At 40.9% G+C, this 16307-nt stretch overlaps 1 protein-coding gene across 6 annotated transcripts in view; it reads right to left on the reverse strand.

Moving 5' to 3' along the window:
- The window catches only part of GULP1 (GULP PTB domain containing engulfment adaptor 1), a 1895686-nt gene that overhangs the window by 1748003 nt on the left and 131376 nt on the right, over positions 1-16307 (reverse strand). The window contains exon 1 of one of the 6 annotated variants that reach the window (XM_069225934.1): positions 9785-9948. The exons of the other annotated variants lie outside the window; for them this stretch is intronic. The gene's annotated coding sequence lies outside the window, so the exon portion shown is untranslated. Of the gene's footprint in view, positions 1-9784; positions 9949-16307 lie in introns of those variants that run through there. 6 annotated transcript variants of the gene reach the window in all.

Raw genomic sequence — 16307 nt, forward strand, 5'->3', positions numbered from 1 at the left:
GGCACATAGGAGGAGCTATGGGAGAGGCTAAGGGCAGGCATTAATGCTCTCGGCTTCTCCAGAGTCATGCCTACCAGCTCAAATCACGTTTTCACTGTTACTGGGAGAGATGGAGCCCAATTCCTAGCACCCTCCAGACTAGGTGGTGAGGATTTGAATTGGACAGACTAAGGTTGTTCCTAATCTCTCCCTACATCTCTCCCTGCAATCCCTACATCCAGATTCAGTTTCAGGCAGCTCCTTTATTTTCTAGTGATTCTCTGCCTTCGAGAAGAATTGTCAGAGGAAGACACTGTCTGTGGCTTACTAAGGACCTAGATGTGGTTTGGAGTTTTTTTAATCCTAAAAACAAATCCAAACTTCGAATGACTCCTCAATGTTTTACCAATAAACACATCTGGTTGCTAGCATAATGGACAGATGGTGCTTGGATTGTTCTTAGCCTCACAGAAAATCTCACCATCATCTGGTTCTTCACTGGGGCACAGACACACAAGTGTCCTTGTGCCAGTGAGGAGACCAGATGCTGTCTGGAGCTTTTGTAAGCTTCAACCAGCACCTGGCTTCTTGATGGGGCACCGATACAGTGGTTTGCATGCCATGTTTAGACTAATTCTTAGCCTTAAAAAAACAACAACAAAAAAACAGCCCCTGGCTCTCTGCTGGAACACCAAAACACACATATGGGCCAGGGGTCACCTCAGCCTACCATCCCAAGATATTTCTCAGCACTAGTCACCTTGAGGAGTTCTAGCAGGTGTGGCTTGCAAGGAAGCACTATTTGTGGCCCAAAATTCCTCAATAGATCCAATATTGGTTAAGAAAAGGATTTGCCTACATTTCTGTGATTGACAGTTCCAGAATATTGTGTGTGGAGCACCAAAACCTCCACCACCCAGTGTTCCCATACATCTACCAATGATAACAGTGCCTCGCATGTGTTGCCAGGCCTACAGTAACTGTCAGGCAACAGGTCAAATATATGACCATGTGAAGTCAATTTACCATCATTGCAGTCTTTGCATGCTCAAAAATTCAGCTTTTTCTTGCCTCAACCACAAATGCTGGGTACCACTTTTATTGGGAGAATTCTGGGGGATATAAAATGCTAGTACCTTTGTTTTCTATCCCAAGCTGTGCAGTTTTCTGTCTTTCTATCACAGCAAAGAGAAGAAATTGTGATTTATTTTCATTTATACTTTGACACTTGGAGAGGACTCTGAGTAATAAACAAGTTCATGTAAGAATCATCATCCTCAAGAAGAGGCCCATGAACTACGCAAATACCCCATAGCGGCAGACTTGGAGGCACTGCTGAAGCAGGCGTCTTAACTAGAAATTATTAATGAGTGTTTATGTAGTTTGAATAATGAATTTTGTAGAAAATGTATAACTTAGAGAAAAATAATGCACACGTTTGCAAATGTAACCTCAGAGAATGGCCACCAATGTTCACAAAATGTACTAATTGATGATTAATACTTATGAAATATTGAAAATGTATTAGAATAATGTAGTAATATGTCATATTAAGGGTTACAAAGTGTGCTCTAGTTTTAATAATTGTAGGCCTTAACTTAGCGAGTGTCTTGGCCTATTTTGCCAGGCCTCATGCAGAAGCTGTATTTCTTAGCGGTTAATAAAATGCTGACAGAGTGAACTAAACTGTGAAATGTTCATTGTCGTGTTAAAAGTGCTTAACAGAAGCTTTCCGTGAGAACCAGCAAACAGGAGATGATGTTCCTGCTAATGTAACTAATAGTGTGCAATGTGTGTTAGATGTACTTTCCCAGGATGTGAACAATGAAGACACTGACTGGAGCTGAAGATGAAACAAAATTGTTACCCGACGAGCCGGATGATGAGGACATCATAAAGTGGACCAATGAACTTCATTTGAAGAACGAAATATTAGAATTCATAAATTTGGTATAGAAATATTATTGGGTAGTGTATGAACGTACATTTGACTGACCAATAGGGAATTAGGGGATAGTTTAGGTGACTGATATAACAATGCGACAGATGAGAATTATTCAGATTTTTAGGCAAACTTTACCCCGATTTGAGATGAGATATTGAGGAGAAATTTGAGATTCTGGCATTGGGCTCATATTCTCTGACTGAGAGCCTGATGCTTTGCTGATCGATTGATGACCTGAGGACGAAGACTGATTCTGCGTGCTGACCCACACTGTGGATAGGTAGATATGACAATGTGACTGTCATGTATTTTATGTCTTTTCTTTCTAGGTACCAACTGCACTGTTTTGATAGACCCATAGCTAGATGTTTTCTAAAATTGTGTTCTAAATTGTTTTGCATGAGGCCTAACATGCTGATGCTAATATGAAAATAGTTGAGGGCACTCAAAATTAACTGACGTATACAGGGAATAATGATTGACAAGTTATCTTGCTGAATTCTATGCATCATATATCTTTATTGTAGCTGATTTTGTTATTGATATGCACCATAACTTTAGAAGGTGTTGTGATTCAAGCTTTGATTAGACTGCATTTCTTCAGTCGTTTTGGTCAACCAGTTATGTTCTTATGTGTTCCATTTGAATTTGAGATTAATTTACATAACTTTAGTATTGTTAATATAAGGGAAATAAAAGTACTAAACTTTACTAAAAGGTGTGGTTATTCATGGCTGAAAGGTCATGGTGCGTGACATTTACTGATTCCATTGATTATTGATTACTAATGATTGTTGATTATTGTGAATTGATTATTTGGTCTTGTACTGGAGCTATGGCGAGAACATCGTAAACGAGTCAAAAGGTTCATCGACCTATTTGCGTCCCCTTGTAAGTTTACTTATTAAGGTCTGACACGCTAATAGCGCTTCTTCTAAAGTTACAAACATATCAAGAGGGGGCAGATGGTTAACATCATACCCATAACTATCAGACCATGTCACACCATTCTATGAGACTTTGTCCACCACTGGTCTCCAAGTTGCTCCTGTTTAATGCTGGACTTTTATGGGAATGGCCTGCACCTGCACTGGAAAGAACGCTTTGTATTACTGGCACCACCAATGCATGAGTAGTTGCTATCACGTGACAGGCTTATTGTTGTTGCAGGTTGTTCTGGTTAGAGAAATCTGAACCAAGGACTCCTGATGTTATAGATAAGTCGTTGTAACCTTTATACCCAAGTAATAGGCTTATTGTCAATGCTTTGTATCTTGTACTAGGTGTGAAACAGATACCTGTGATGTTGAAAAGAAAATGCCCATAAAAATGGTTTTAAAAAAACGTAAGAATCATCTTCTTGGATTACCCTGTGCCTGTAGTTTTCATTAATGTCTGTGGTTGGTATGTTTATCTTTGCACCAGCCAACTCTGTGTCTGAAAACTGCAGACGTCCTCAATGGTACCTCCATCAACACAAATATTCCCTAATATCTTGAGTGTTTATCCCTGCTTAATACCATGGAAATCCCACCTCTGCCTGATAACTCACACTCAAAAGACCTGGGAGAACACAGACAAGCAATGGAAGGAATGGATTCCAACGTGAGGCAGCTTGAAGGATACCTTATGATTCATAGGTATTAGAACTATATTGCTACAGTATATTCCCATTAAACCCATGGGCGATATTGGAGATCACAAGACAGGTACCCTATTCTGGCATTTCGCTTGCAGCAGCTTTAAAAAAAAAAAAAAAGGCACACCCAGTTTATTCTTTCCGGGCACTTTGAACCCATAGAAAAACGACACAGTAAACACAAAAGAGCTAAACAAAGGGCCTATCCTTTGCAGTGCATATTCCACTTTGAGAAAGACAATAAGTAATTACCATGACTTGAGAAATAAAATGCAAAAGATATGACAAATGTCATGCTCAGGACAATCGCACAACCAGTGAATCAGTTGAGGGAGGTCTGGCCCCTAATTGATTGAGACCTTGAGAGGTACTGATGTTAAAAGTATACATCTGTTTTAGATTTCCATAGAGTTCTAGGTTGTCATTTGTGGCTAAAATACAGGTTCCCTGTCATTTACCAGTAATTGCTTTCCAAGTTTCCAAAATGAACCCAGTTGTTTTACCTGTGGGCACCATGAACTCTGAGAAAACATATACATGACCAGTGCCTCCATGCTCAGAAGACCTTGCTATAAATTGAATCTTAGCAGCGACTTGTTCTTTCCGAGGGGGAGTGTGGAAGGGAATTACCACGTTCTGGAAATAAATATTTGTAAACGTTTCACAAATATCAAGTTGAAAGTCTTCTACTGTCAAGCCAATCATGGTCAGAGAGGTATGTCTTGCACTGATAGATTCCTAGATCATACAGACTTGAAAAATATAGTCCTCATATTCTTTATATAGTCATCATTTTGATGTCTGTCATCGAATAACCAGTGCATCATTACCAGCGATTCTGTGCAACAATGACATTTAAATGTTCTGTGCCAATACTACATAATTGATCATGCACAGTACATTTCCCAGTAAACCTACACATATTTGGAAGGCTGAGCTCCAAGCATTTAGGGCAACATTTCATTGGCTAGGATTCCAGGATTTATGTTTGCCCATTTGAGAAAAGCGATAAAAGTTCAAGCAAAATTAAAATGGCTCCATATGTTTCATTATCTCGTCATGCTGCATTGAGATGTTGATGCATAATTTGCACCAATACATAGGCCTGAATGTACCAGAAAACATTATATATGGGTCCACAAAGAGGTACATGTACTCGAACAATCAAATGAGAATTGTTTGAAAAAGCTCTGGCACCATACCATAAAACGTCCTTGACTTTCATACTATTTGAACATGTTCAGAAACCGATTTCACTCATGAAATAGTTTCCATATTTAATACAGAAAACACTTTTTACTTATTCTGTTCTTTTGTACAAAATGATTACAATTGGAATTTGAGGTACACGTTCCTGCGACTATTGGGCTGGATTTTGTGACTGAGGCAGTTATTTGAACATTTATTAGTAGCCTAAACCTTGTATTTTGTATTCCCCTGCAGCCATTTCCACAGGAGGCGACGTTGCTGACTTCCCAGCCACTACCTCTACAAGAAGTAACATTAACTCTTGACTTCTCAATACTTAAATCCACTCATCAGAGTGTCATACCATTCATGCATCCTAGCGAAGGACACACACAGGCAAAGATATCTCCGGTTTGAGCCTGTTAGCACCAGGTAAGACCTTGGGCCACAATCCCTACTCCACTTCAGGCTACAAGGTAAAAGATCATGTGCCTCACCCAGAACACCACACTCCCAATCCAAACAATCACACTCCAACCTAGACCACATAAGCAAGTAGCATCCTAACACAGACTTCAACCTCTTATATATCCCACTAACAGCCACACAGCATCATACTCCTGAAAACATACTACATCTCATACACATCAGTACACACTCTATCAATCAATCAAACATGTATAAAGTGCTTCAAATCAACAATGAGGGTCAGAAGCAATGGAGCTGTGTGCTGCTGCATGGAGGAATGATCATTCTAACATCCAGGTCTTTAGTTCTCTTCTAAATAGCTGGAGGGATGGTGCAGTCCTAAGGTGCACAGGAAGATTGTTCCAAGCCTCTGGCTGATAGGTGTGAGAAGAAGCATCCTCCGCTGTTGGCTCGACTGATCCATGATGTGTCTGCGAGTTAGAGCAAGCTGATCGAGTTGTCTAGTCAGTTGGTGGAAGGTCAGGCGTTTTGTTGATGTATGCTAGTCCTTCATTGTGCGGGCCTTGTAGGCTTGGGTAAACATCTTAAACTGGCATCTCTTCTGAATCAGGAGCCAGTGTAGGTTTTTGAGATGGAATGTGAAGTTGATCCTTCTGGGGAGGTTGAGTACGAGCCTTTCCGCCGAGTTCTGTATTGGCTGGAGCCTCTTCTGGAGATGTGCTGTGATTCTTACATAGAGCGTAATTCTTTAGTCCAGTCTGCTGGCGATGAAGGCCTGTATGACAGTCTTTCTGATGTCTGCTGGGAGCCACCTGAAGATCTTGCAAAGGATGGGGAAGCAGGCAGATGAGACTGTTGACTTTTTTCTTTATGAATAGCTTGCTATACAGGATGATGCTGGGATTGTGGGCGTGGTGTGATGGGGGGTCCGAGCCCTGGGGGCCACCATGTGTCATTCCATTTTGACGTGTTATTCACAAAGTTGAGGACTTCTGTTTTTTCAGTGTTGAGTTAGAGACAGTTGTCCGTCATCCCGTCGGCTACATTCATCATTCATCTGTGAAGCTAGCTTTTGTGGTGGAGTGTTCTTAGGACAAAGAGCTGATGAGCTGTGTGTCATTGACGCAGGAGATGATGTTGAGCCAGTTTGATCTGACGGTGATGACCAGGGGGGTCGTGTAGGTGTTGAAGAGGGTCTGGCTAGTGGACGTTTCTTTGGGGACTCGCTCTACAATATTCCATGCTCCGAACATTGCAAACCCCCTCCCAATCACAACCTAAATGCACTCTTCTTCTCAAAAACACGTTTGACACATCTTCGCGTATACTAGAAGTCAATTCTTCCCACAGGCTATATCATCATGTATGTGGACTGTTTTTAGACAAAGGGAGGAGGCTCACGGTCATTCACAAGTTCTTTTAGTCCTGCAACATAGGAAAGGAAGTAACACTCAACTCCATGGAACTTTTCTCATGACATTTTTCTCTCTCCCCAACTCAGTACACCACCTTCCATTTCATCTACTGGACTCAAATGACCAGGACTTCATAAATGAATTAAAAACTAAAACATTTCCCAATATGCTAAAATCTTTTAAATTAAATGCATCATATATTTTGCTAAAATTGTCATTATGGTACTTTGCTCTATATGCTTCATATTGCTCTTATTTCTTTAAAAACAAAGACACTGTCCCCTTGACCCAGTGGGTTGTTCTTGTGTTGCTTCCTTCGTACATGAATTGACCAATCTCACTATCTCATCCATACAACAAACCCACAACACCATTCTCAAGGACCACAAGCTCCCAAACAACTCAAGCATAAGAACAGAGAAAAACTAAGTCAATCAATCAGTCAGAACATGTAAAGCACAGCTACTTATCTGTTAGTATCTCAAGGTGCTGGGGGGAGGTGGGGAGGAGTGTAGCATATACCGGTGAGGTGATTAAAAAAAGCCCTGTCTTCAGTTCCTTCGTGAAGCTGAGGAGGGAGGTGCTTTGTCTGATGTGGATAGGTAGGGCATTCCAGGCGGTGGTTGTGAGGTAGGCGAAGGAGCATCCTACTGTTCTGGTTCACAGAGTACACAGCCAGTAACTCTTCCTCTTTCAATGACAAGGTGGCACGATCACACATTTCTAGTAACAAAGTTATTACATTGGTTGACCTGTGTAGAAATGTATTACCAAGGCGCAGGTCACCTATGTAGTTGAGGTGGACAACGCCCTACACTGGAAATCCCTTTTTTCGCATCACTAATATTTAACTCTATCTTAACCAATCTGCACCTAATTTTGGAAAACAGCCTCAAGATACAAGCAAAGGGCATGAACAATTTGGCACAACATAATAAGAAAAATTTATTTTTGCCATACTCTTACATTTATAAGGTAAATTATCAAGAAGATCATGTGAGACTTGCTGCTGCCCACTCCTTCGTGGCTTGTTTAATGTTCCTGGCCATGGAGGAACAGGCCAAATACCTGCTGACAGTGCACCCTGTTCACATTAGCAAAATCGGTGCAGGTTCAGCTGGTAGCTGACCTTCTTCTAAAAGCCCTGAATTATTTTGGGTCCACTTTGGAGCAGATCTGAACTCGGTTATTAATAGGTGCACAATAACCACACCTTTTAAGCTTCACAGATTTCATCGTGGAGTTGCGCAGCATCAGCTTGTCTTCCGGTTAGAATAAATTTAATTTCTATACATTTTAGACCACACAAGATACTTATTATGAACTGCTGCAAAAGTTCTGAGACCACCTTGTGCCATGAATAAGTGTTTGCTGTATTTAAGAAGATTATTATAGCTGCTATTAAATTCTGTCCGTTTTCATATGGAATTGACATTTCCAGATTTTAGTGAACAAATGCATTCATGGGGGTCACTGAATCATATTCTCGGATTTGTTAAGTTATTAGCTCATCCAAGAAATAGTAAGACATCTTTAGAAAATCAATGCCTATGAACCTTGCACCATCCAGCTAGCAGAAATCGACTTGTAGCCAGAGACTTTAGTAGAGCTGTTCTGGATGGCATATGGCCCCATGCCCATTTATCTCCACATATAATTAGCTTACGTAATCAGAACCTACCTCGGTGCTGCAACACCAATTATAACCACCCCCCAGCACCTTTTGTTAATCGCTACATGGTCTGAAAATGAGTGACACTGCATTAACTACAAAGTCTGGCCACGCACTGGCTGGCTGGTGATGAAGCTAACCCTGTCTGGAAATGCCAGCTTGATTTCAACATTGGTCTGGAACTCCTATCGCCGGACACTCAGGAAAGCATGTTTTTATGTTTATGTTGTCCTCTGAGCAAATGTGCCCAACCCCCTGCAGCACAAACCTGTAAACTCTCAGGTTACAGTAACACAGTGTGGGTCAAAGACAGAGGAATGTCTGCTCTAGGAGAAGGTTTGCATTCATATGTGTATTTAAACGTATATGTATAATTCTTTAATGCAGAGCCTTTAACCCGGTCTCAGCATGAAAGCCTAATTGGTAATTGCTTGCTTTATAAAAATGCAGATAAAATAAACCAACTTTAAAAAGTGTTTTTCTAAATTAGTTTGCAACCTTAATTCTCATTTCTCTGAGGCATCATTTGGAAAAGCATGCTCAATGTATGCCAATATGCACACACAACGTTTAATAATGGAGAATGAGTGCAAAACTAATATGGACTACAATATAGGCAAGTGAAAATAAATGAGTCTTGATTCTTTATAAAAGGTCAAAAAAGGGCAAAAACAGGTATATGACCTTGCATTGATGCAGATTCATGACTTCCAGGAATCACAATTTACAGAAGTAGGCTTGGAAACTGTACACTTAGGAAACATTTGTGTATTCCATTTTCACATGAGCAACTATACATGACTATATTAGCTTATGTGCAAATCTGCTGCGCATTTGGAAACTTTCCCAACCCTTTTTTTCCAACCTTGGAAAAAGTTTCAGTCCTTGTCAGGTGTAAATTTCCAAACCTTTCCAGTGTGGGGGGAGACTGGAAAGGAGTTGTTCAATACCTTTAAAAAGGATTAGCTTGTGAGTGTGCACAGACTGGCAAGGCATTCGAACTCTGAATTATGATTTCTCTCTTATTTACAGACCTAGCACGGGGATTTGCAGAAATCAGAGCCTTGCTAGAACCCCAATCCTGATACAAATGAGCCCTAAAATAATCAAAGAGGCTATTTTCAATGTTCTGATTAAATGAGAAATCTGCCTAATGTAGCACCTCATTCCATGGAACCAAAAAGGAAAAGTGAATTTTCTTTAATACAAATACATTTCTGATGCATCCCATCCCATGGACAAAGATATTTTAAAATATTCCACCCCCTCATGTTTCAATGATGTGTAATCTGGAAAACTAAAACTATACAGGCATTACAACTCTATCTTCCGAAAAACTATATTTTTCAACTGTGAGAAGGCAACAGTTAATACTCTGCTCCAGGGCAAAAAGATGCAATAATCACAACCGTCTGTGGTGCTTATTTACACTCAAGAGTGTCTTCCCGATTCCTCTCTATCATGAATTCCCACAGGACTGACTGTGTCTTCAGTCTTCATTTTAGAATTGTACTCACAGAATTAATAAAATAAAACAATGGAACTTCAACAGAAGAAGTAACAGAGAAGTCAGCCAGACAGCCTGCCTCATGGAATCCTCTTTGGAAACAACTTGGATATGACTGCCACTGCAAGGTTACATCTCATCTAAAAAAAGAAAAAAAAAAGGTCTAAGTCTCAAAGTAAAGTTTTTTCCCCCAAGATTAAATCCTATGCGCTATTTGACGATATGCAGTCATGAGTTAGCCTCATGGTTGTTCCAATCGCATAAGATAACACTGGTTCCTGTAGCCATAATTGGTGACAATTGTTCCAGTGACTTTCAAAGAAACAGCTAATTATTTTTCCTGCTTTGCCCAGATGTGGCTCCCATAACTCACTGAAGACTAAAGCTGTACCACACTGATTGAGCCTAAATAGGCTGCAATTTATTAGAGTGGTTGTGTTCCCATAAAAAAAGGACATTGCCTACTATCTTGGGCTGGACTGTCCTTTTGTGTGTCAGCCACCAATGCTCTATATAGTGTTGATGACAGTTTGTATTTGGATGTGGAATTCCTATAGCCCAACACCCAGGACATATTGTTTGGGGACAAGGACAACAGGTTTTCATGTTTATTTTGTCCTTAGGACAAGTAGGCCCGAACCGCTCCAGCTCAAGCCCTTTGGCCTACAATACCATATTATAGGTCAGGGAACAGCATTGTTTTTATAAGAAGGGTGAGCGCTCTAAGGAAATGTTGTAAGCTCGGGATGCACTACTGAGAGTTGTTCAGTTATGGAAATGTGTACTCATGTTTGCAAAGTTGACAATATTTAATCCTCCCAGAATACTCTCTGATCATATGCAAATATTCAAAGAAGTTTGAAAGCAAGTTTGATTCTTTGCTGCCAAAATAAAATGTTCACAAAAAAATGTTACTAGGAAAAAAAAAAAGTTTAGCTAAATTACTGTGAAATTTTAGGTACCATTTTTTTAAAGCACCGTTTAGTAAAAAGTGTAACAATTTTTAACAAGATCATGTGAAAAGTGAAAATAAACCAAATAAACCAGCATTGGCAAAGCCAATCGGTCTGACATTGGTGTCAGCCTTTTGGTTTTTTCAATGTGTGTCTTGTTTTGACATGGTGTTTGTAAAACTTTAATACTGTGGGATTTCATGGCCCGCACCATTATAACAAATATTGGCAAAACGAAAAAAAATATTTATTGGTCTGACAAAGGACATTTCAGTAATTCAGTAGTCCCCGGCACTGAAAAAAAAAAAATACTTTGTGTGCAGATATGCTCCTTCTGAAAGAGCAGGAAGCGGTCACTCACAGTGAAGCCCGCCAATTGATAGATAGATTGTAATAAAAACCAAAGGTCTTGGGTAACATCAGACCTAATTAGGGGCCCAATTCTTAAAGAAAGTCACAAAAGTGCACCCATAGTTAATATATGTCCTTGCATTAGTACAGATTTACGGTTTTCATGAATTCACAAGAATTTACAGATGTAGGCCAGAAAATTGTACTCCTAGAAAATATTTGTGAACTACATTTTAGCACAAGCAAAACATGTATGCCTAGATTTGCTCATGGAAATAGCTGTTGAGCGTTTACAAGTTCACTCTCCTCCAACCACATTTCAGTATGGGAGAAGATGAGAGAAAAGCTGGTGAAAAACATGCAAGCTAGTAGTCTTGCACAGACTCAAAAGGGCATTACATCCCTGGACCCTTTTGCTCACCACTACCTCCAGCCCTAGTATGTGTTATGTGGAAAGGTGACAAAAGAAGGAAATTGCTAGTATTCAAATCGTACAACAGTATGAGCCCCAAGATCAAAAGAGGCTCTTCTGTAATTAAATTGCTGCTGTAATTTGTCACCGCACAAACTGGCACCAAGGGTACACATGAGCTTTTCTACAGGACAAGTAGATTTATGACACAGCCTTTCCCATTAACAAGTAGATATTTTGTACATTTCCACACCCCTGTTGTAATAGCACCAATGACCAAATAGAATATATTACTACCCAGAATGATTCAAGACCTTCCATCCATCACTTAAAATTTACTCAGCAAGTTGCCCTGTGTGGCATGGGTATAAGCAGATGAGGATCCCAAAATCTAAAGAATCCAGCTACTCCAGCTACAGCTCACTGAGTTTTAAAATGTATCTACTTGTGTTCCCATGAACAGTAGGTGTGACATAGCAGTTTAGGGGGACTGCCCTTTTTAGTGCAGGGTTAAATTTGATTTGGATATGGTTTATCACAGTGGATACTAGCCCAGAAAATACAAAAAAAAAAAAAAAATAATAGTATATAGATTTATTTGTTTTTAATGAACCCCAGAATTAATAACTGTGACCTTCTCAAGTGTTAATCACTATTGCATTTACAGGCCCAATTCACAAAGAATTTCCGAAGAAAAGCTGTGTTTTACTCCTGGCTTAAATGTGTCTTACTCATGATTTTACTTAGATCCCTGTCTAAAAAAAAATAGTGGTCCACCTCCCATCCTTGTGCTCAGTGACCTTTTGAAATGAGAAAGCACCCAATCACTTCCAGAAAGGTTAACAAAAATTTGATGTGTTAATGCACTTTGATCTCTCACAAGCATCTTGGGTAAATTGGATATTAAATTCTATTTTTTCAACAAGAGGCTGTGGTGACATCCTCCATTAGACAGGGTTTTATTATCCAGTCAAGGCTGCCACATTGCCAGCACTCTCCTACCTAGAGTATGCCAATGGCTAGTATCATGAGGCTTCACTTTGGGGCTATGCAACAGTATATAAAGAACTCAAGATGCCAGACTACATACCCAAAAGATACATCAGATTGCCTCAGCTCTTCATCCACTTTAGAGGCTACCTGTGACTAGAATCATCTCATCTCTCTCAAGGTCCTCAGCATTGCACATTCTGGTTGATGTGCCTATATGTCTTCAACAAAAGCATCATACATACAAGTCAAGAAGGACCTTCACATCAGACATTTCATCTCATAAGCATCCCTAGGGTTCAGAAAGGCCTTACTCTATCTAGCCTAATTTTTAGTACAGAGCATAAAACGCTGGTACTCCATCACAAAGGGAATTCTAAATCTCTCAAATCGTCTGGAATTCTGAAGAGCAATACAAACCTGGCAGCTCACCCTGCTGCCTGAACTTTAGCACACCACTGCAAAATAACCAGTGATCAGATGAAGAATGTCCATTGAAAAGAACAGTACATGAGTTGTTCAGCGTTGACTAGATGAAGCAGTTACATATAAATTGGTGCAACCCTATCTATTCGACTTTCCTCTGGGTCGCAGAGCCCCTGATGTGTAGCACCAAGTCTGCAGCAACAAATCTGCAGACTTGGTGCTGCACGTATCTGGTCTTGATGCATACCATGTATCAAATTCTCACAATGGTCACAATACTGATGAGTTCAAATGTGAGGGAATACCAGTAATACATGGCAACGCTGACTGGATCTACTGCATATCAAGGTATTAACAGGGCTGTGGGGCATGGTGCTAAATGGCAAATTGCCATGAACCGGATATACATCTTGGTTAACTGGCACATGAAACACACATGGGGAAAATCCCTACAGCTGCTGGTAAATGGGGCTTACCTGGGACACATCATTGCGTCTATTTTCTTATGGGGAGGATACCCAGTCAGGTACTGACAGCTGATGGGAAATATTTACCTGCACATGGTATCCTTAACTGGCGTGTGGTGAACACCGGGATTGTTGGCATCCAGGTGGCAAGATCTTAGACTAAGATCTGCATATAACTGCCTGTACATACAGAGAAAACCTAAATTCCGGTTTTTGAGGATACTAAATGCTGATGATACAACAATGTTTCTCTCTTGGTGGTTATTGTAAGTGTATGTGGTGATTTGCATTGATAGGCATGAGGTTCATACATTGCAATAGTATGACCATGAAATGCTGCTGCTAAAGCAGGAAGAATTATAAGATAAAGTTCTGCTTTCTAACCCAGTAAAATATTACTAACATGAAGGAAAGATTTGTTTCTTAAGGGGTTGACATTGTGCTATCTGTATTATGTTTTTGTTATCATACCCTCCCTTTCCATATAGTTTCTCAGACATATTACAAGTAATATATGCATAGAAGGGTCAGGATAATAAAATGGAAATCTAAGGTAGGGTGAAGAGGGATACTGCATACTTTTCAGGATCTGGCGACGGAGAGCTTTCGCTGCTTTGCATAACCCGGATGTTATCATCGTACACTATAGAACAGTACAGTACACATAAAAGCAATTGACTGCTAAGCAGCATTTCATGGATGGTTACATTTTTCCAAATTGTCACTTGAAGCAATGATGATGAAACAGTTTCGTTCTGTATTTTTGCTTTGTAGGGTATGTATTTGATACATTTTCTTTGCATTTTTTTAAGCATTGGAACCTTGATATTTACATTTACGAATGTATTACAGTTTCAAGTGCAGGTTTCAAGTCTCTACATAGATCGAGAAACAGATAAAACGAAGCATTGGCAGTTCTGTACTGAACTCAGGCAAAGAAACCCTCATCATTAATGATCGGCAAAAAAAGGTTCTAGTTGGCACAAATAAAAGGTACTATTGGCTTAGAATTGGTGTTACATGATGACACTTTATATACACAAGGATGAGTAAAAAGAAAAGGATAACAAAATTAAAATGGAAAAAAAACACAGGGAAAATAAAGTATCGGCTCACTAGCCCTGCTACTGAAGAATGCTTCTTTTTAGGTGGAAGTGAACGTGGATCAGGCAAAATGCAGTCACTGACAGTGTAAGAGAGCTGAAAGCTGAAGTGCTACGACATGGTTTAGGTACTGGTGGACATTACCTAGCTCTCAGACCTAAAACACAATCACTGCTGTTGCTTATCACTTGCTTGTGAAGTTCTACAAAGAACAACCTGTTAGCTTAGAAAATACGTTTTCTTTGCATCCCAATAATTGCCTTGTATTTGCATTTAAGGGAGAAACAAAACAAAGTAATGATGGACTTCTCCCTATGTCTAGCCCACCTTTCCTAAAGTTATCAATCAATCAATCAATTTGTTGAGCGCGCTACTCACCAGGTAGGGTCTCAAGGCGCTGGGGCAGGGGGTGCTAATGCTCGAAGAGCCAGGTCCTGAAGGTCAGGAGGTCCTGAGTCTTGCGTAGGTTGGTGGAGAGGGAGTTCCAGGTTTTGGCAGCGAGGTGGGAGAAGGATCTGCCGCCGGTTGTGGTACGGTAAATGCAAGAGACTGTTGCTAGGGCGAGGTCGGCGGAGCGGAGCTGGCATGTCAGGATGTGGAAGTTAAGTTGATCGTTGAGGGGGGCCGGTCTGGTGTTGGACGGCTTTGTGAGCGTGGATTAGGATTTTAAAGACAATCCTTTTGTTGACGGGTACCCAGTGTAGGTCTCGGAGGTAGGCGGAGATGTGTTCGTCTCGAGGGAGGTTGAGGATTAGACATGCTGAGGCATTCTGGATGCGCTGGAGTTTTTTCTGGAGCTTGGTCGATGGTCCTGCGTAGAGGGCGTTGCCGTAGTCCAGTCTGCTGCTAACGAGGATGTGGTTGACCGTTCTTCTGGTTTCCACTGGAATCCACCTGAAGGTCTTTCAGAGCATATGAAGGGTGTTGAAGCATGAGGACGAGATGGCGTTGACTTGCTGGGTCATGGAAAGTGAAGAGTTTAGTATGAAGCCGAGATTGCGTGCGTGGGTGGTGGGTGTCGGGGGCGGCCCCAGGGTGGCCGGCCACCAGGAGTTGTCCCATGCTGACTTGTTAGTTCCGAAGATGATGATCTTGTTTTTTTCTGAGTTCAGCTTGAGGTGGCTTGCTGTCATCCAGTTGGTGATGGTGAGAAGTCTGGTGTGGAGTTTGTTTTTAGGCGGTTGCTGGGTTGCTCGTGAGGGAGAGGATGAGCTGGGTGTCGTCAGTGTAGGAAATGATGTTGAGGCTGTGGGGTTGGACGATGCTGGCGAGCGGAGCCATGTAGATATTGAAGAGGGTGGGGCTGAGTGAGGATCCCTGGGGGACTCCACATATGGTCTTGGTGGCCTTTGACCGAAACAGGGGGAGGCGAACTCTGTGTTCTTTCGGAGAGAAAGGAGGTGAGCCAGTCCACGGCTCTGTGGCGAATTCCGGCGTCGAAGAGGCGGTTACGAAGGGTTTTGTTGCATACGGTGTCAATGGCTGCGGAAAGGTCGAGAAGGATGAGGGCAACGGTTTCACCTTTGTCTAGCCTGGTCCTGATTTCGTCAGTGTAGGCAATGAGGGCGGTCTCCATGTAATGACTGGAGTAATGACTCCATGTAATCAGGGACCCGAGGCGGCAATCCTGGGATTTTTTTTTTCAATGTTATTTAATTCAAGTATCTTAATCCATAATTTGAGTTGCAACAAAAAAAGAATACAACTCGCAAAACTTATTAGGGCTTACTAGACCTAATACATTCTACCAGGAGAAGCACAGGAAACTTATGTCCCTTATATACGTGGAATCATCTGGAAATCTTATTTACACTCAGTATCTCTTTTCTT

Source organism: Pleurodeles waltl, chromosome 3_1 (genome assembly GCF_031143425.1).
Source record: "Pleurodeles waltl isolate 20211129_DDA chromosome 3_1, aPleWal1.hap1.20221129, whole genome shotgun sequence".
NCBI lineage: Eukaryota > Metazoa > Chordata > Amphibia > Caudata > Salamandridae > Pleurodeles > Pleurodeles waltl.